The sequence below is a fragment of the Palaemon carinicauda genome, chromosome 16, assembly GCF_036898095.1.
Source record: "Palaemon carinicauda isolate YSFRI2023 chromosome 16, ASM3689809v2, whole genome shotgun sequence".
In the NCBI taxonomy this organism is placed as follows: domain Eukaryota; kingdom Metazoa; phylum Arthropoda; class Malacostraca; order Decapoda; family Palaemonidae; genus Palaemon; species Palaemon carinicauda.
Genome location: NC_090740.1, coordinates 17737155 through 17754287, shown reverse-complemented (window position 1 = coordinate 17754287; position 17133 = coordinate 17737155). Strand labels below are relative to the sequence as shown.

The following is a 17133-nucleotide window of genomic DNA, read 5'->3' as shown; positions in this document are numbered from 1 at the left end:
AAGTCTTGCACTATGCTTCGAACTTGAACAACGAAGATTGCTCCCTAAAGGATCTAACACAAAAAGGGATATTTTTGTTTGCTATAGCCTCAGGGGCTAGAGTTAGTGAAACAGTAGCCCTACCAAGAGACAAGGGCCATATTCAGTTCACAGGAGAGGGAGAACCGAATATTTTTCCCGATCCTACCTTTCTCGCCAAAACCGAGCTACCCACCAAAAGGTGGGGTTCTTGGAGAATCTGCCCTCTGAAGGAAGATGTCTCTTTATGTCCTGTAGAGTGTCTAAAGGTCTATCTTCGAAGAACTTCAGACTTCAAGGAAGGACAGCTCTTCATAGGCGAAACCTCAGGAGCAAACTTATCCCTGAAACAACTGAGGGCGAAGCTCACCTATTTTATTCGCAGAGCGGATCCTGACAGTACACCCGCAGGTCATGATCCGAGAAAAATTGCTTCCTCGCTGAACTTTTTTCAGTATATGGACTTTGATAGACTCCACTCATACACAGGTTGGAAATCCTCTAGAGTCTTTTACAAACATTATGCGAAGTAAGTGCATGAGATGAAGCACTATGTAGTGGCGGCAGGTAGTGTTATAAAACCTGTCGTCTAGTGCTGCGATGAACAGTGAACTGTTTGGGACTTTACAGTTATGGGTGAAAAGGTGTTAACATTTTAAGAGTAATACCTTTTATTAAGGGTCACCCTGGTGCCCCTGGGACTGTTCTTTATAGGTGCAGAATCAAACCAATAACACCAGTGCTGTGTGTCCATTTGTACGCAGTGTTTAAACTACTGTAATCCAACATCTACAGTGAAATTATCTTAATAATTTTACAATAATTTGGAGTGGCCATGTTTTAATATATATTTCTTCCCTTACAGGTGATAAATATATATGTACCTTTAGATTGTTGGTTGTGGAGGATATGATTCTATTTTAATATTTAAGTTGTCTATACAAATAAATATAAAAAATGTATTTGCATCTTATTCACCCCATAAGTAGTTGAATAAAACTAGCCAGAGTTCTTCAATTATTTTTTTCCTAAAATAATATAAAACACTTGAATCTGATATATGTGTGAACAGACTTATGGTAAATTAATTCCATTTGTTCCTACAATATACAAACCTTCTCGCTTCTATAGTCAGAGTTGACAGTTTCCCTGTAGGGGGCAGGAAGCCCTAAGCTCGTTCCAAGCTTGGCGGATATGATGAATAACAGTAGTATCATATATTTATGCGGTCTGGGTGACCATATACTGTAGAAGTTGACTCGAGGTTAAGGCACTTATACAAACCCACAGATATAGTACTTTCAAGTAATTCTCTGGTAAACTTCCATCAGGACGACATGGCTGAGCCCAAAAAATGGACTTTGAAGCAAAGCAAAAAATTCATTTTGGGTTGAGATAGCCATGTCGTCCTGATGGACCCGCCCTCCTTTTCTAAGAAAAGGAATATGCATATGTAACAATCCCCACCCGAAACTACTCTATCTGTAGCCATCCATGCTTAATTGCAAAAAGGAATGAGTTGCCATGCGTGCTGCTGTTGTAGTACGGGAAGGGGATCCACCAGGTAACCTTGATGACGGCTCCCCTTCATTTTCGCCACTCTTCCCCCTCAGAGCGAAAACTCTATTCGGGGTAAAGATTGCCATGTGTCGTATCAAGAAATACGTCCCGATATTATGCGATATCATTAAGAATTTTCTTAAGGATACTCGTACCAGGAGTTAGAATTCTGGAGACCTATGGTCAATTCTCTGGGAGTATCACTGTAGCTAAATATCCCTTAGAAAGCTGCCTAAAGGAACCTTCCATCAGGACGACATGGCTATCTCACCCAAAAATAGATTTTTTGCTTTGCTTCAAAATCCGTTTTTCACTCAAGGGATTATCTACTGCACTGTAATTGTTCAATGCTACTTTCTTCTTGATAAGGATAGAAGAGACTCTTTAGCTGCGGTAAATAGCTCTTCTGGGAGAAGGACACTAGAAAATCAAAAACTTGTTCTCTAGTCTTGGGTGGTGCCACAGCCTCTGTACCATGGTCTTCCACTGTCTTGGGTTAGAGTTCTCTTGCTTGATGATACAATTGGGCACACTGTTCTATTCTATTTCTCTTTCTCTTGTTTTAATAGATTATATTTGAAAGATCTATTTTAATGTTGTTACTGTTCTTAAAATATTTCATTTTCATAATTCACTACTTCTCTTACTGTTTGTTTATTTCTTTATTACTATTCCTTACTGGGCTTTTTTCCCTACTGGAGCTCTTGGGTAGCATCGTGCTTCTCCAACTAGGGTTATAGCTATTGTAATAATAATAATAATAATAATAATAATAATAATAATAATAATAATAATAATAATAACATGGAGTCCTGGGAGGGGTAACCATCACCTTCTGTAGGTAAGGACAGGAGCTTTAGGTTAGGTAAGGTTATGTCATATTTCTGCGTTTCTTTTCCCTTTAAGATATGGATTTTCATCTGTACCATTTTGTAATTGAAACCTCCTCATAACTTGAAAAATACAAGTTTTCTACAAATATTATCAAGTTACCTATAAATAAACCATGAACGATAAAATTATATTCACGGACGGGGAAACAATTTTGAAGGAAACGAGCGTTTTTCGATAGGAAAAAGTTGTTTAATAGTAGGAAAGTTTCCCATGTCCATAACTATAATAACACCTCCTTCCTATCTCTGTTCATCATTACCCATATTTTATTGAGTATTATTACAGTTTCATCCATTATGGGAAATCTATTATAATAATATATTTCCCGAGTAAAGCAAGTCTTTTGTAGTATTTCTGTAAAATATTATCTGTCGCAAATGCCTAGTTCTTTATATATCGACGATCAAACTCACGCTACTCTTGTCTTCCTCCCAGATATTTTCTAAGTCTGTTGTTATTGTTGACTGTGTCTTGTATTTGCTTAAATGAGCCCTGTAACCACTATAATCCGCAGACAAACTAGTCCACTATGAAGTCTTACACGTTTGGCCAATCACAGCCCCTGTCCACTATGACGTCATACATGTTTGGCCAATCACAGCGCGACAATACATTTTCTTACCCAGCCATTTCATTTCGTTCTTAGACATGGAGACCATAGAAAGCATGTCATCTCATGTTGCACAAGAAGTTGAAATTCCATCTTCTTGTCCTGACTGTTTCCTAACTCACAATGAATTTGTTGAAAAACTAGTGCATTTGTGCCAGAGACACAATTTAATTTTACAAAATAAAAATTGTCCTGCATGCCAAGGAACCTTCGCAACAGCTTCACGTTTTCCTCAAAGCACCAACACATCTTTATGAACCAACAGTTTAAGGTAAGCTTCATTAATTTATAGAGTATATTATAATGGTGATAGTATAACGATGTATACAGCAGTACCATCACTTTGGATTTGGTTTGATGGATGTGTTAGGTAGTGGCTGTAAAGGGGGGGGGGGGGGGCAGGGGCTAGGCCTAGGTAGGGGTACAGGGCCCTAGGTTAGATGGTTGTATTAGGTTCGGTAGTGTCCCGAAAATCACTGTGGCCTTAAGGGGGGGTCGCAGGGGGGGCAGAGACCCCCCCGGTAGGCCTAGGTAGGGATACAGGGCCCCTATGCTAGGTTAGGTGGGTTTATTAGGTTCAGTATTGCCCTGAAAATCACTGTGGCCTCAAGGGGAGGTCGCAGGGGGGCGGAGGCCCCCCCCCCGGTAGGGCTAGATAGGGGTATAGGGGGAGGGGTGGTGGAGGGATAAGTATTCATTTATTGCAAATATCATTTGATGCCCCCCCCACCCAAAACCCCGGTTCCCACCTGGTGTCCCCCATAATTGTTGGGATGAAGTAGGGGCATTCTGGAACAACTTGTTGTTTTAACTCCAATTACATAGTAAATCTCTAAATCGGATGGTTTGCGGTCAAAATAAACGTTAAATTCGTTGGAACTACACTATTTCTGATGCAACAAATATATTTTTATTCCAGTTTCCCCATAATGGATGAAACTGTAAATTTACCTTTTATTGGGAGCCTTTGTATATCAGTGGCCAGTTCCTCACACATTGATTAAAAATGGACATTAACTAACCTAAACTTCCCCCCCTAACCTACACCTACAAGCCGTGTCCTTACCTACTTAATTAACGGTGGGGCTAACGGCCCCCTGCGACCCGCCTTACACTACCGTATTCTAAGTTAGACATAATGATACATACAGGTGGCCGCTGTCATACATAAACCCCTTTTATTGCCTCAATGAGCATGTTTGTTAATGAATTAACAATAATTATTCACTTATTGGTGTTCGCTCCAATGTGGGTTACTACGCTCGCAATTTAACTTTATTTTCTGGCTCCTTTGTTCTGGCAAGCGGTACATTGCCTAAACCATAGCCCAAGTGGGCGAGTATTTTGGTGGACGAAAAACTGGGGTGACCCAACCACCTACATAGTTCCCTTCTTTGTTAGGGCTAGTGTACTAAAATATAGTTATAAGTAACTTTAAACAAAGCCACAACTGCCCACACCCCCCCCCCCCCTCTTTAAGGACATAACCAGCTTTATGGCATGCTTGCAGAGATAATCGCCTTCAGCTATCAGTGTTCTTACTTACCTTAGTTAAAAAGGAACAGTCTAACAGAATAGTCTAAATATGTACCCAGCCTACTAACTATTTCTAGAACTAAACTATTTTCTGCAGGATTCGTACAGGTATGGTTCGTAAGTCCACAACTACGTAGGTGTACTTTCGTGTTCTCAACTTCTCATTACTTTAAGCATTACTAAATAATCAGCACAAAGCCACAGGCTTATAGAACTACACTAAATTTCATGTCCAGAAATATGTAAAAATTAAAAATCCCTTCGAATCTAGGATTTCAGTCTACCTACTCCAAAGGATCGTATCCTAACACTATCGCTGTCAATTAGTATATGAATGTTAATAACAGCCAATCCTACTTTATAAATAGGGTAAGTTAAGAAAGTCTGCACTCCCGTAGACTAAGGTGATAATTGTATAATAAAGATAAAAAAAACTTAAATTGTCGCTTACTACTAATCATTAGACTCCTACATCTAAAAATAAACAAACAGTAAACGACATCACTCAAGGATAAAATAAATTTACTAGGCTTACAGATCTAGCAGTTAATGCCATTGAATTTGATAGAATAACTGAAATAAAACTTACATATGGTTGTAACGTTGTTGTTATTGTTCTGTTTGACTGGTTCCTGGTATTTTCTGGACAAAACAACAAGTTTGCGGCCACTCTATCAATTACTGGATCTGTGCAAAGTTTCTTCGCTTATACTAGGTGCAGTGAAAACATTCTACTTGACATTTTGATAAATATATCAAAATTATGCTAGTGTGATGTGAAAACTATGCCAATTCTATGCTGATTTAATATTGTTTTATTTTTTACATTTCACATAAAATACAAATACTTAAATACAATTGTCTTTCAATAAACATTTATTTCTCTTAGGGACAGGTCTGGGAAAGTAGCCTACGTGATGTGGATATTAAACAACAAAAAATATATATATATATTTTACGACAAATAGCATTAAATCAACAAATAAACTTAAAAGTTTTTCTCGTTAGGTATGAACTAAATGTGTTAAGTCGATAACCCTGTTTATTGTAAACAGCTTACTTATGGACCCCAGCATGTCATGGCAGGATTAAGGTGAAATCACCTGCTTAAATTCTTGGTTCATTTCACTGTACATTAGTTCATTTGCTAATTAAACATTTTCTTGTCTATTTCGTTTTACTCTTTTTTACAAGTTTGTCATAGAGGGAATATATGCTCGCAGTCTGCAGTTGATAAGAATGGTGAGGCATTTGAAATAAGAGTATAATATATTTTTTAGTTTCATCAACTTTAGTCCGAAATTAATGACTATCAGAAAGAAGACAGTCAAAAATAAGATGGCTTCTTATGATAAGTCTCATTGCTCCTACCTCAAAATTAGCCTATGTTTGGAAATTTTAAAGAAATTTGAAAAGTATATATAACTCAGTCCATACAAATTTGTGGGAATAAGAATGGAACACATCCATTAGAATATGATAATTTAAGGAGTGTCTCTAATTGTACTGCTAAGATTCAGAATGTGCTCAAACATTTGTGTTTTCTTTTCTTATTCTCTCTCGCATTAGAAACATTTCAATAGTTTGATGTTAATACAGATTTTATCAAAATAAGTCGCTTATTCTTATTTTAATGATATTTTTTTATGCAAAACTTCATAAAACTATGCTAGTTATGCTAAAGGGATCGTTATGCCAAAATGTTTTAGGCAATGCAATTAACCCCAAAATTATGCTAAGAGCATCAGCTGATGCTAGACTGGCAGCAATGACTGGGTACTTATCTATTTGACACATAGCCTACTTATTTAATATAAGTGGTAGAATAAGACTTTGTCTTATTTTGGGTCCCACTTCAACTTATATTACTAAGCGCTCGACTTTGTTACTTTATAGCGACATGAATAAAGAATTTCTGGTTAGGAAAACAACTTTCTGACACTCAACATTGACTCAGCGAATTCTACCCAGGCTACTGACTCAAAAGCAAATTATCATGTTGAGAAAGGTATGTCATCTATTAAGTTGGCTCTTCAAACAATGATGGTCCCCCAAAATGAGAAAATGGCATATGCTGAAAGAGTTTATGAAAAAAAACTTTACTAGTAATCAAATCAACACTTCTGTAGTAATTAAATGTCTGCATGAAATGCATTCTTGTTTATGTGTATTCAATTTACATCTCTCTGACCCATATTCAAGTTTGTCGAGGGTATTCAATGTCTACCATGCACTGCCTTCGTTGTTCAATTGTTGCATATCGTCATCCTCATAAACTAACTACCTAAGTCATTTTCTCCACTTGTTGGGAAATAAAAAAAAACCTTCTCATTTCCTAATTCTTTATATCATTGTCTTGAGTTTCAATTCACAAATTCTTAATAGAAGAATTTGTGAATTAGAATTTGTTAATTGAAGCTCAACACAATGATATAAAGAATTAGGAAATGAGTTTTTTTTTTTTTATTTCCCAGCATGTGGAGAAAATGACTTAGGCAGTTAGTTTATGAGGGTGACGATATGGAAGACAGGTAGGCTTATGTGTATTTCCCAGGATCCACAAGATTATTCCTTGTACCCTTCAAGACCACAATTTCTACAAACAAATCAAACCCGTGATATAATCCCAATATGGCACCTCAATATTGAGTAAGCCTAGAAGGGCGCACTGCACTTTTCTTCTGTTTGGGGAGAGGTGAACGACCTCGCTTCTTCAAAGTATATACTGCCCAGTCTTACGTTAAGCTCCTTCGATGCTACTCAGGTCACACTCTCAGAAGATCCTGCACGAACTGACCGCATGAATATCTCCTTCAACCCCTTATCTGGTGTGTCTAGAAGAAGGAGTCCCACTTGGAAGCAGCAAACGTCTAGCCACTGCCGTGCCAAGGATCCCTTTATCCTGTTTTCGCAGTTAATTAGGGGAATCTTGGGGACGGTCCCAGAGACGTGTTGACCTCAAACTGTACATACTTTAGAGCGCACCTGGACATTGGGATCAGGAACACGTGAGCTAAGAGAGGAGTTGACCTGTGGCTAAATCCTCTCTTAAATTAGATTTATGTTTAATTCTAGATCACTGTCTGACTTAGAACATTTAAGCATGCATGCAGGTTTTTTTTTTTTTTTTTCGGGGGTGGGGGTAAAATTACGTTCTTTTCTCTATAATTTACCGTACAACTTTACAAACGTTGGACACTATTCCGTAGGTCATCGACCACATGTTTGATTAACCAATAAATTCACGATGCAATCAAGTAGACCTTCGGTTTAAAGTTCCTCTTGTATTTTATGTATTTGACTATTTCCCTTGGCATTATCAATATTATTTGTTGCCTCGATATGTGTGTTTACTAAGAATTTGTTTCATAGTTAAATTTTTCCTCACTGGTGTAGGTAACCATATGACATAACTGTATTTTAGTAGTAAAGGCATATTATAACGTAATCTCTGATTTTTATTTACCCCAATGGTGTTCATTTACCTGTTGTTGGGTTTAGATATCCACGCTAGTGTGTCTATTCAAATGTTATTTAAGTATTCATTTGGATTCCTCTGTCAAAGGATGTGTAAGTTAAAGAAACAAAGTAGGATATAGTTGGTTAAAATATAAATCAAGGTGAGCTCTTCCTGAAGATGTTGACAACCTAATTCTAAATTTAAGCTAGCATGAAGAATTTAGAATAAATTTTAAAATATGATGCTGATATATTTCTCGTTCTTTGTGGCATTGTCCATAAATCAATCAATTTGTCCAACACTCTCAGATTGGCTATAATCCAGAGCTGGTGTAAGTGCCTGAACACTGAGGTCGTGGTACCAGCACTGACAAATCCAGTATATATATATATATATATATATATATATATATATATATATATATATATATATATATATATATATATATACATATATATATATATATATATATATATATATATATATATATATATGTATATATATATATATATATATATATATATATATATATATACACATACATACATATATATACGTATATATATATATATATATATATATATATATATATATATATATATATATATATATCTGTCACTGATTATCTAGACATAGATACATTTTCCTGATGTCATTCCAATCCCATAGGAAGGATTTTCGATGCCTATTATAGGGAGGTTACCCAGGAAAATTAAGTTTCTCACAAATGTTAATTTTTTTTCCCCTCACTAGAACATGTACCAATACTTAATAAGATGTCAACTTCAAAAGGAAATGTAAATTTGCTGATGATAGGAATAGAGACGAAGCTGTTAATATTCGTACTATGGCTGCTGGCACTAACGAGAAAAGTAAAATAGAAAACTACAACCTAAAACAATGATGTGCAAGGTAGCCTATACAATAATGAAGATGATGTAGTTGATCTCTCTCTCTCTCTCTCTCTCTCTCTCTCTCTCTCTCTCTCTCTCTCTCTCTCTCTCTCTCTCTCTCTCTCTCTCTCTCTCGCCCGACACGCACCACTTGTCACCCTACGTCAAGGTGTCGGCTGCCTCATTGTGCCCTTTCCAATCTTCTTTCCCTACATTAAAAGTGCTGCATGTGGGATTACCCTAATGATGCTGAAAAAAGCAGGATGCTGTAAGCCCAAGAGTTCAAACAGGGGAAATAACTAGCACAGCGAGGAAATTGAATGGTTAAAACTACAAGAGAAGTAATGAACAATAAACACTATTTTAAGAACAGTAGCAATATTAAAATAAATCTTTCCTATACAGTATGAATTCTAAAAACTAAAAAAAAATAAGAGGAAGAGAAATACGATAGAAAAGTGTGCCCGAGTGCAATGTGGGAAAGGATCAGGTAATCACATTACCAAGGAATGTAACTCTTAAGTGATGAAATGTATAAACTGCACTTGGTTGAAAAAAAATGACACCTGATCATATAGTGAATTCAAGTAATTACAAAAGCTTATGATACTACCGTTAGAGAGTTATTACGTCCTTTGAATGGCTAGACAGTACTACATTGGATCTCTCTCTCTCTAGTTACGGCTCATTTCATATTTGCCGACACATACATAGAATATTATGGCCTATTCTATACACACTCTCCTCTTTCCTCGTGCACTTGACAACACTGAGATTACCAAACAATTCCTCTTCACCCAAGGGGTTAACTACTGCACTGTAATTGTTCAATGGATACTTTCCTCTTGGCAAGGGTAGAAAAGATTCTTTAGCTATGGTATGCAGCTCTTCTAAGGGAAGGACACTCCAAAATCAAATCCTTATTCTCTAGTCTTGGGTAGTGCCATAATCTCTGTAACATGGTCTTCCATTGTCTTGGGTTAGAGATCTCTTGCTTGAGAGTACACATGTGAACACTATTATATCTTGTTTCTCTTCCTCTTGTTATTTTAAAGTTTTTATCCTCTTGTTATTTTCAAGTTTTTATAGTTTATATATGAAAGGTTTATTTTATTGTTATTATTGTTCTTAAACTTCTCCTGTAGTTTTTCCTTACTTCCTTTCCTCATTTGGCTATTTTCCCTGTTGGAGCCCTTGGGCTTATAGCATCCTGCCTTTCCACCTACAGGATTGTAGCTTAGCAAGTGATAATAATAATAATTGAAAAAAAAATGCAGAAAATACGAACCGTGGATACTGTGAGAGTCCTAAATTGCGGTTAAGTAAATAGTCAATCAGTTGGTAATAAGATAATTAAAATGAGAAAATTAATAATTGAATTTTTTTTCGATATATTAGTGTTATCTGTAACGTGGCTAAATTACTTCAACAAGGCCATGATAGCTGAAATGAATACAAATACACATGCTTTCTTACATATTCCGAGAGGGCAAGTTAATGGGAGAGTTTTTTTTTTTTTTTTTTCGCAAAGGCTATTCTGATCTCAAAAGGATAAAAAGAACTAGTGTAACAAATATTGAATCTATGGCAATAAACTTTACGCATCAAAAATATATATCTATCGTTAATAGTTTATAAACCTCCGAGAACAGTATGCTCATTGATATGACTGACATTATGAAGAATTTTCTTAATCACTTTCTTCTTCTTTATATTTTTTCCCGTTTATACATAATAATGTAGTTACCCTTAATAATTTCGTTTTCTATGAAAAATTCCCTTTTAGTTTTCTATCTATTGCTATATGGGTAAACCCCGATTAAATTGTTAGTTCATATACTTGTAACTTTTAGTAATGTCATGGTTATATAGATCTGAGATAGGCAGCATACGCCATGGTACGCTGGTTCTTTAATTAAACAAACGCATTTCGAGACAGAATAATTACACAGAGTTTGATTATAGATTGAGTATGGGTAACTTATAAGAACAGTGGACACATCTTTTGGATACACAGAATGTAAAGGTCTTTATCATTATCTTTTGTTGCACGTAGCAAGACAAGAATAAGCCATGCTTTGTTAATATAGTCGATCCAGAACTGGGCCGTTTAGCCAATATAACCTTGTCTGATATTTCTACTAGAATTGTACATTGACATCTATATTATTGCCGCTAGTCTGGCGTGATCTTGATATTCAGCCAATTATTATTATTATTATTATTATTATTATTATTATTATTATTATTATTATTATTATTATTATTATTATTAGCCAAGCTACAACCCTAGTTGGAAAAGCAAGATGCTATAAGCCCAAGGACTCCAACAGGGAAAAATAGCCCAGTGAGGAAAGGAAATAAGGAAATAAATAGATTATGAGAATGAATTAACAATAAATCATTCTAAAAACAGTAACAACGTCAAAACAGATATGTCCTATATAAACTATTAACAACGTCAAAAACAAATATGTCATATATAAACTATAAAAAGACTCATGTCAGCCTGGTCAACATAAAAACATTTGCTCCAACTTTGAACTTTTGAAGTTCTACCGATTCAACTACCCGATTAGGAAGATCATTCCACAACTTGGTAACAGCTGGAACAAAACTTCTAGAATACTGTGTAGTATTGAGCCTCATGATCGAGAAGGCCTGGCTATTAGAATTAACTGCCTGCCTAGTATTACGAACAGGATAGAATTGTATTGAAATCACTGCCTTGTATGGTTTATAGTCACTATCAACGAACATACGTGCACTAAATTCTGCAAACAGGAGCTTTTTCAAAACCTCCAATATCAGATTATGGACTCTCATTGCTCTGTTGTAGTGTTTCCCAGTCAAAAACTTTTCCAAAGACCATTAAAAATGTGAAATAAGTGTGTGAAAGGCATCCAGGTGAATGTTTGTGTTTTGATATATTTCAGGGTTCTGCCATATGTTAGAATATGTTTTCTTGGTCACTGCTAAAGCAGATGCTACAAACGTATATCTCTGACCAACAGCCTCGGTATATTACCTTTTGTGATTCATGAAGTAATTTCTATATCGTAGCAATTTCTGTCTCAGGAGAATTTACGGGAGGCATGTCTTCAACAACGGACTGTTTCAACATTTCTTTTCTTTAGTTAATGACACCAATCAAGACCAACTTAGGTAGAGGCTAATTCAACTGTCACACTCACCAACTACAACAGCTGACGTGTTAATAACTGGTTCAACCTTATAGGTCAGGAAACACTCATGGATTTTTTCTGGTTGATAATCTACTGACCTTGGTCGTGTAGTCTTTGCCGGCTGAGTCGAGGTTTCTCTCAGTTCACTTTTAACTTCATGGTCTGTTGTCTCCTGAATTACAATCACGTGTGCTGAATGAGTTGTTCCAGATCTAGATGGAGTCTCTCAATTTAAGTCAAAGTTATCCCAGTACAGATGGGTAATGATGTTAATTGGTGATATTGGATCTGGGATACTACTTTATCTTCCAATAGTGCTATTACACATGGTCGTTTCTAATTCTAGAATTTTGGAGTAAGATTGGAATGACCATAAATGATAAGAAGAGTAGGAATCTTCGCAATACCCGTCATCTGCTGCAAAGACATTTCCACCAAGAGATGTTTGTGCATTTTGAGACTTCCATTAGCGACTGCGTGACAAAGGAATGAGCAAATCTTCAAGTCTTATTTGGCGCAGTGGAATAATTTTTACTACATAAAAGAAACATGAAAAAATTTTCCAATATACACGGTAGATTTTCTGACATTGACAATAAGGTTGATGTTCTTTATTGCCATTCACTGAAGGATTGTCCTTTCTTATGATCCAAAACATTACGTCAAAGCATAATGGTGCAATCTTCAACCATAAACCACACGTTCATCAAATGCTGTCTCTACAGCCTAACCTTTTAGGATGGTACTAGAATTAACAAGGTCACTCATATGATTTGGTTGCCAAAACTGAAAGTGACCTTGAAATTGTCGCCGAAGTTTTTCCTTCAGTTTATGATTCATATGACGGGCTATAGTAATCAGGACTATTATGATGCATGAACTGCAATACTTCTTACGTAACATCGTCATACATGTCACATTGTCACCTTTAACAATATTCTCCTTTAAGTAATAACATATACATTCAAATGCATTCTTATGTGCCTTATTTAGACCATTGTCAACAGTTGTTTCGGATTATAAAGTACCCCGTGTTCTTATGTAAGTTTTCCTGTAAGTCAAATGGGTAGTATGCCTCTTTTGCGAAGAGATCTACATTTCTGATTTTACGCAATAATTCTTCATACTGTTTTCGATCAACAGCATCCTTTATACTATTATCAGCTGTAACAGTCAGGCATTTAGTGAGAGGTTCTTCCTTTCGTTTGATAGATTTTTGTACTTTAAAAAAAATAATAATATACACTTATACAGAAATGGTATAGATGCTTCGGACATTCAGCACCATTTGGATGCTCTAGGACACTGTATTGTTGAATCATCGTAGGAGCTCTTCCTGTTTAGATAGCTAGAAGTATTTGTAAAACTTTAATAACACCAGGTAGTAGGTTGGCCAGGGCACCAGCCAACCATTGAGATACTACCGCTAGAGAGTTATGTGGTCTTTTGACTGGCCAGACAATACTACATTGGATCCTTCTCTTTGGTTACGGTTCATTTTTCCATTTGCCTACACACGCACACCGAATAGTCTGGCACATTCTTTACATATTCTCTGTCCTCATACACCTGACAACACTAAGATTACCAAACAATTCTTCTTCACCCAAGGGGTTAACTACTGCACTGTAATTTTTCAGTGGCCACTTTCCCCTTGTTAAGGGTAGAAGGGACTCTTTAGCTATGGTAAGCAGCTCTTCTAGGAGAAGGACACTCCAAAATAAAACCATTGTTCTCTAGTCTTGGGTAGTGCCATAGCCTCTGTACCATGGTGGTCCACTGCCTTGGGTTAGAGTTCTCTTGCTTGGGGTTACTCTTGGGCACACCATTTTATCTTATTTCTCTTCCTCTTGTTTTGTTAAAGTGTATATAGTTTATATAGATGTTTATTTTAATGTTGTTACACTAATTAAAAAATAATTTTTCTTTGTTTCCTTTCCTCACTGGGCTATTTTCCCTGCTTTTCCAACTAGGGTTGTAGCTTAGCAATAATAATAATAATCATAATCATAATCATAATCATAATAATAATAATAATAATAATAATAATAATAATAATAATCGATGTATTTCATGTAAATCATGACCAGCTTGGCCTAGAATAACAAAACAAATACCATCGAGGCGAATAAGTAATTCTGAAGTCTGGCTTTCAGCCACAACACTTCTAATCTTTTCAAAAGTTTTGCCAGTCAAAGGTTTAATAGCGGAATCCGATTTATTGTGTCTGAAATGTACAATGCAGATATTTTCACGAAAACTTCTATAGCTGTTCTTGATTTTCTTCTATTTGATCTACTTAGTTTTACTGGGCGTTCTTTATCCATGATATCTGGTTGGGGTAATCTGAAAACATAAGTGATTAATCATACAGATTCTTCTTTAATTCTCTTCCACAATCTACTTCACTGAAAATGTTTAAATCATATATGATATACATTTTGTTGGTTCTAACAATGTATTATATTTACTTCTGGAGCATGTGATGCCCTTCTTACAATCTCCAATGCTGTACAGAAATCCCTTGATTGTGGTCGGGAAGTTCGTGTGATTGGCCTTGATTTTATAGCTGCCTTTGACCGTGTTAATCATGAGGCCCTTGTTTTCAAACTGAAACAGTTGGGAGTGGGTGGGTCGTTTCTTAGCATTATTATTGATTTTTTTAAGTAATAGATCTCAAAGAGTTGTTGTTGATGGGCACCATAGTGATTATAGGAATGTGATATCTGGTGTTCCACAGGGTAGTGTTCTTGGTCCATTACTTTTCATACTATATACACATGACATGTGGTTTGGCCTAGAAAACAAGCTTGTTGCATATGCAGATGATGCTACTCTCTTTGCATCAATTCCATCCCCTGAATGTAGATCTAGGGTTGGTGAATCCCTTAATAGAGATTTAGCTAGAATTAGTGCATGATGCAAATTATGGGGTATGAAGTTGAATCCTAACAAAACTCAAAGTATGATTGTAAGTAGGTCAAGGACGGTGGTTCCTCAACATCCGGATCTCAGTATTGATAATGTTTCTTTAAATATGTATGACTCTTTCAAAATTTTAGGTGTGATTCTCGACAGTAAATTTACTTTTGAGAAACATATAAGGTCTGTGTCTTCTTCAATTTCACAAAAAATAGGCTTATTGAGAAAGTCTTTCAAGATTTTCGGTGATCAATCTGTTCTGAAGAAGTGTTTTAATTCTTTCATTCTACCTTGTTTTGAGTATTGTTCTCCTGTCTGGTGTTCAGCTGCTGATTCTCATCTTAATTTGTTGGACAGAAACTTACGGTCTATTAAATTTCTTATTCCTGATCTAGATATTAATCTCTGGCACCGTCGTTCAATTAGTTCATTATGTATGTTGCATAAGATTTTTCACAACTCTGACCATCCTTTACATTCAGATCTCCCTGGACAATTCTATCCTGTTCGTAATAATAGGCAGGCAGTTAATTCTAATAGCCAGGCCTTCTCCATCACGAGGCTCAATACTACGCAGTACTCTAGAAGTTTTATTCCAGCTGTGACCAAGTTGTGGAATGATCTTCCTAATCGGGTGGTTGAATCAGTAGAACTTCAAAAGTTCAAAGTTGGAGCAAATGCTTTTTTGTTGACCAGACAGACATAGTCTTTTTATAGTTTATTTATGACATATTTGTTTTTGATGTTGTTGATAGTTTACTATATGACATGTCTGTTTTGACGTTGTTTCTTATTTTAGAATGATTTATTGTTAATTTGTTCTCTTCATTTATTTATTTCCTTATTTCCTTTCCTCACTGAGCTATTTTTCCCTGTTGGAGCCCCTGGGCTTATAGCATCTTGCTTTTCCAACTAGGGTTGTAGCTTGGATAGTAATAATAATAATAATAATAATCGCAGAATACTGGTATGCCGGGAACATGAAATCCTTGATCATTACCATGGTAACGATCTTGGTAACTGGTTTATTGTGTTAATGCGACATGAAATATGAAATACGTTGGCAATAATTTTATCATTTTACCAAACAAGTGTTGTACACAGATTAATCTTTATACACAATGTGATAAATGAATTATCATATTTAATTGCCAAAGAAATATACCTTCCCGTCGTTTCTCTTTTACAGTTACAAGGGACACAATTCTTATTGTTTTCAGTTCAGAGTTATCTTTTCTCTTTCAATCATATTGATCAACATACATACATACATATATCAAGGCATTTCCCCCAATTTTTGGGGGTAGCCGACATCAACAAATGAAACAAAACAAAAAAGGGGACCTCTACTCTCTACGTTCCTCCCAGCCTAACAAGGGACTCAACCGAGTTCAGCTGGTACTGCTAGGGTGCCACAGCCCACCCTCCCACATTATCCACCACAGATGAAGCTTCATAATGCTGAATCCCCTACTGCTGCTACCTGCTACATAAAACATAATAATCTTAAGAAAAGACGTTGAGAACTTATTATTTTGGACTCCATAATCTCTTATACACAAAAACATAAAAACGTAATTTTACGAAGTCATGGGCACATAATCAATCGCATACTGTATGCTTAATCAGCATCCATATATCACCAAAACAAGTGACATTCGATGAGGACATGTTAAGCTTCACAGTGATTATTATTATTATTATTATTATTATTTGTATTATTATTATTATTATTATTATTATTATTACTATCCAAGCTACAACCCTAGTTGGAAAAGCAAAATGCTATAAGCCCAAGGGCCCCAATAGGGAAAAATAGCCCAGTGAGGAAATTAAATAAATAAATGAAGAGAACAAATTAACAATAAATCATTCTAAAAAAGGCAACAACGTCAAAACAGATATGTCATATATAAACTATTAACGTCAAAAACAAATATGTCATATATAAACTATAAAAAGACTCATGTCCGCCTGGTCAACAAAAAAGCATTTGCTCCAACTTTGAACTTTTGAAGTTCTACTGATTCAACTACCCGATCAGGAAGATCATTC

At 35.8% G+C, this 17133-nt stretch overlaps 2 protein-coding genes across 3 annotated transcripts in view; both read right to left on the bottom strand.

Moving 5' to 3' along the window:
* LOC137655891 (3'-5' RNA helicase YTHDC2-like) overlaps positions 1 to 5318 on the bottom strand; it is a 138496-nt gene extending 133178 nt beyond the window's left edge. Inside the window, exon 1 of the mRNA XM_068390115.1 lies at positions 5208 to 5318. The gene's annotated coding sequence lies outside the window, so the exon portion shown is untranslated. The remainder of the gene's footprint in view (positions 1 to 5207) is intronic.
* The window catches only part of LOC137655672 (3'-5' RNA helicase YTHDC2-like), a 388907-nt gene that overhangs the window by 212506 nt on the left and 159268 nt on the right, over positions 1 to 17133 (bottom strand). The window lies entirely within an intron of this gene.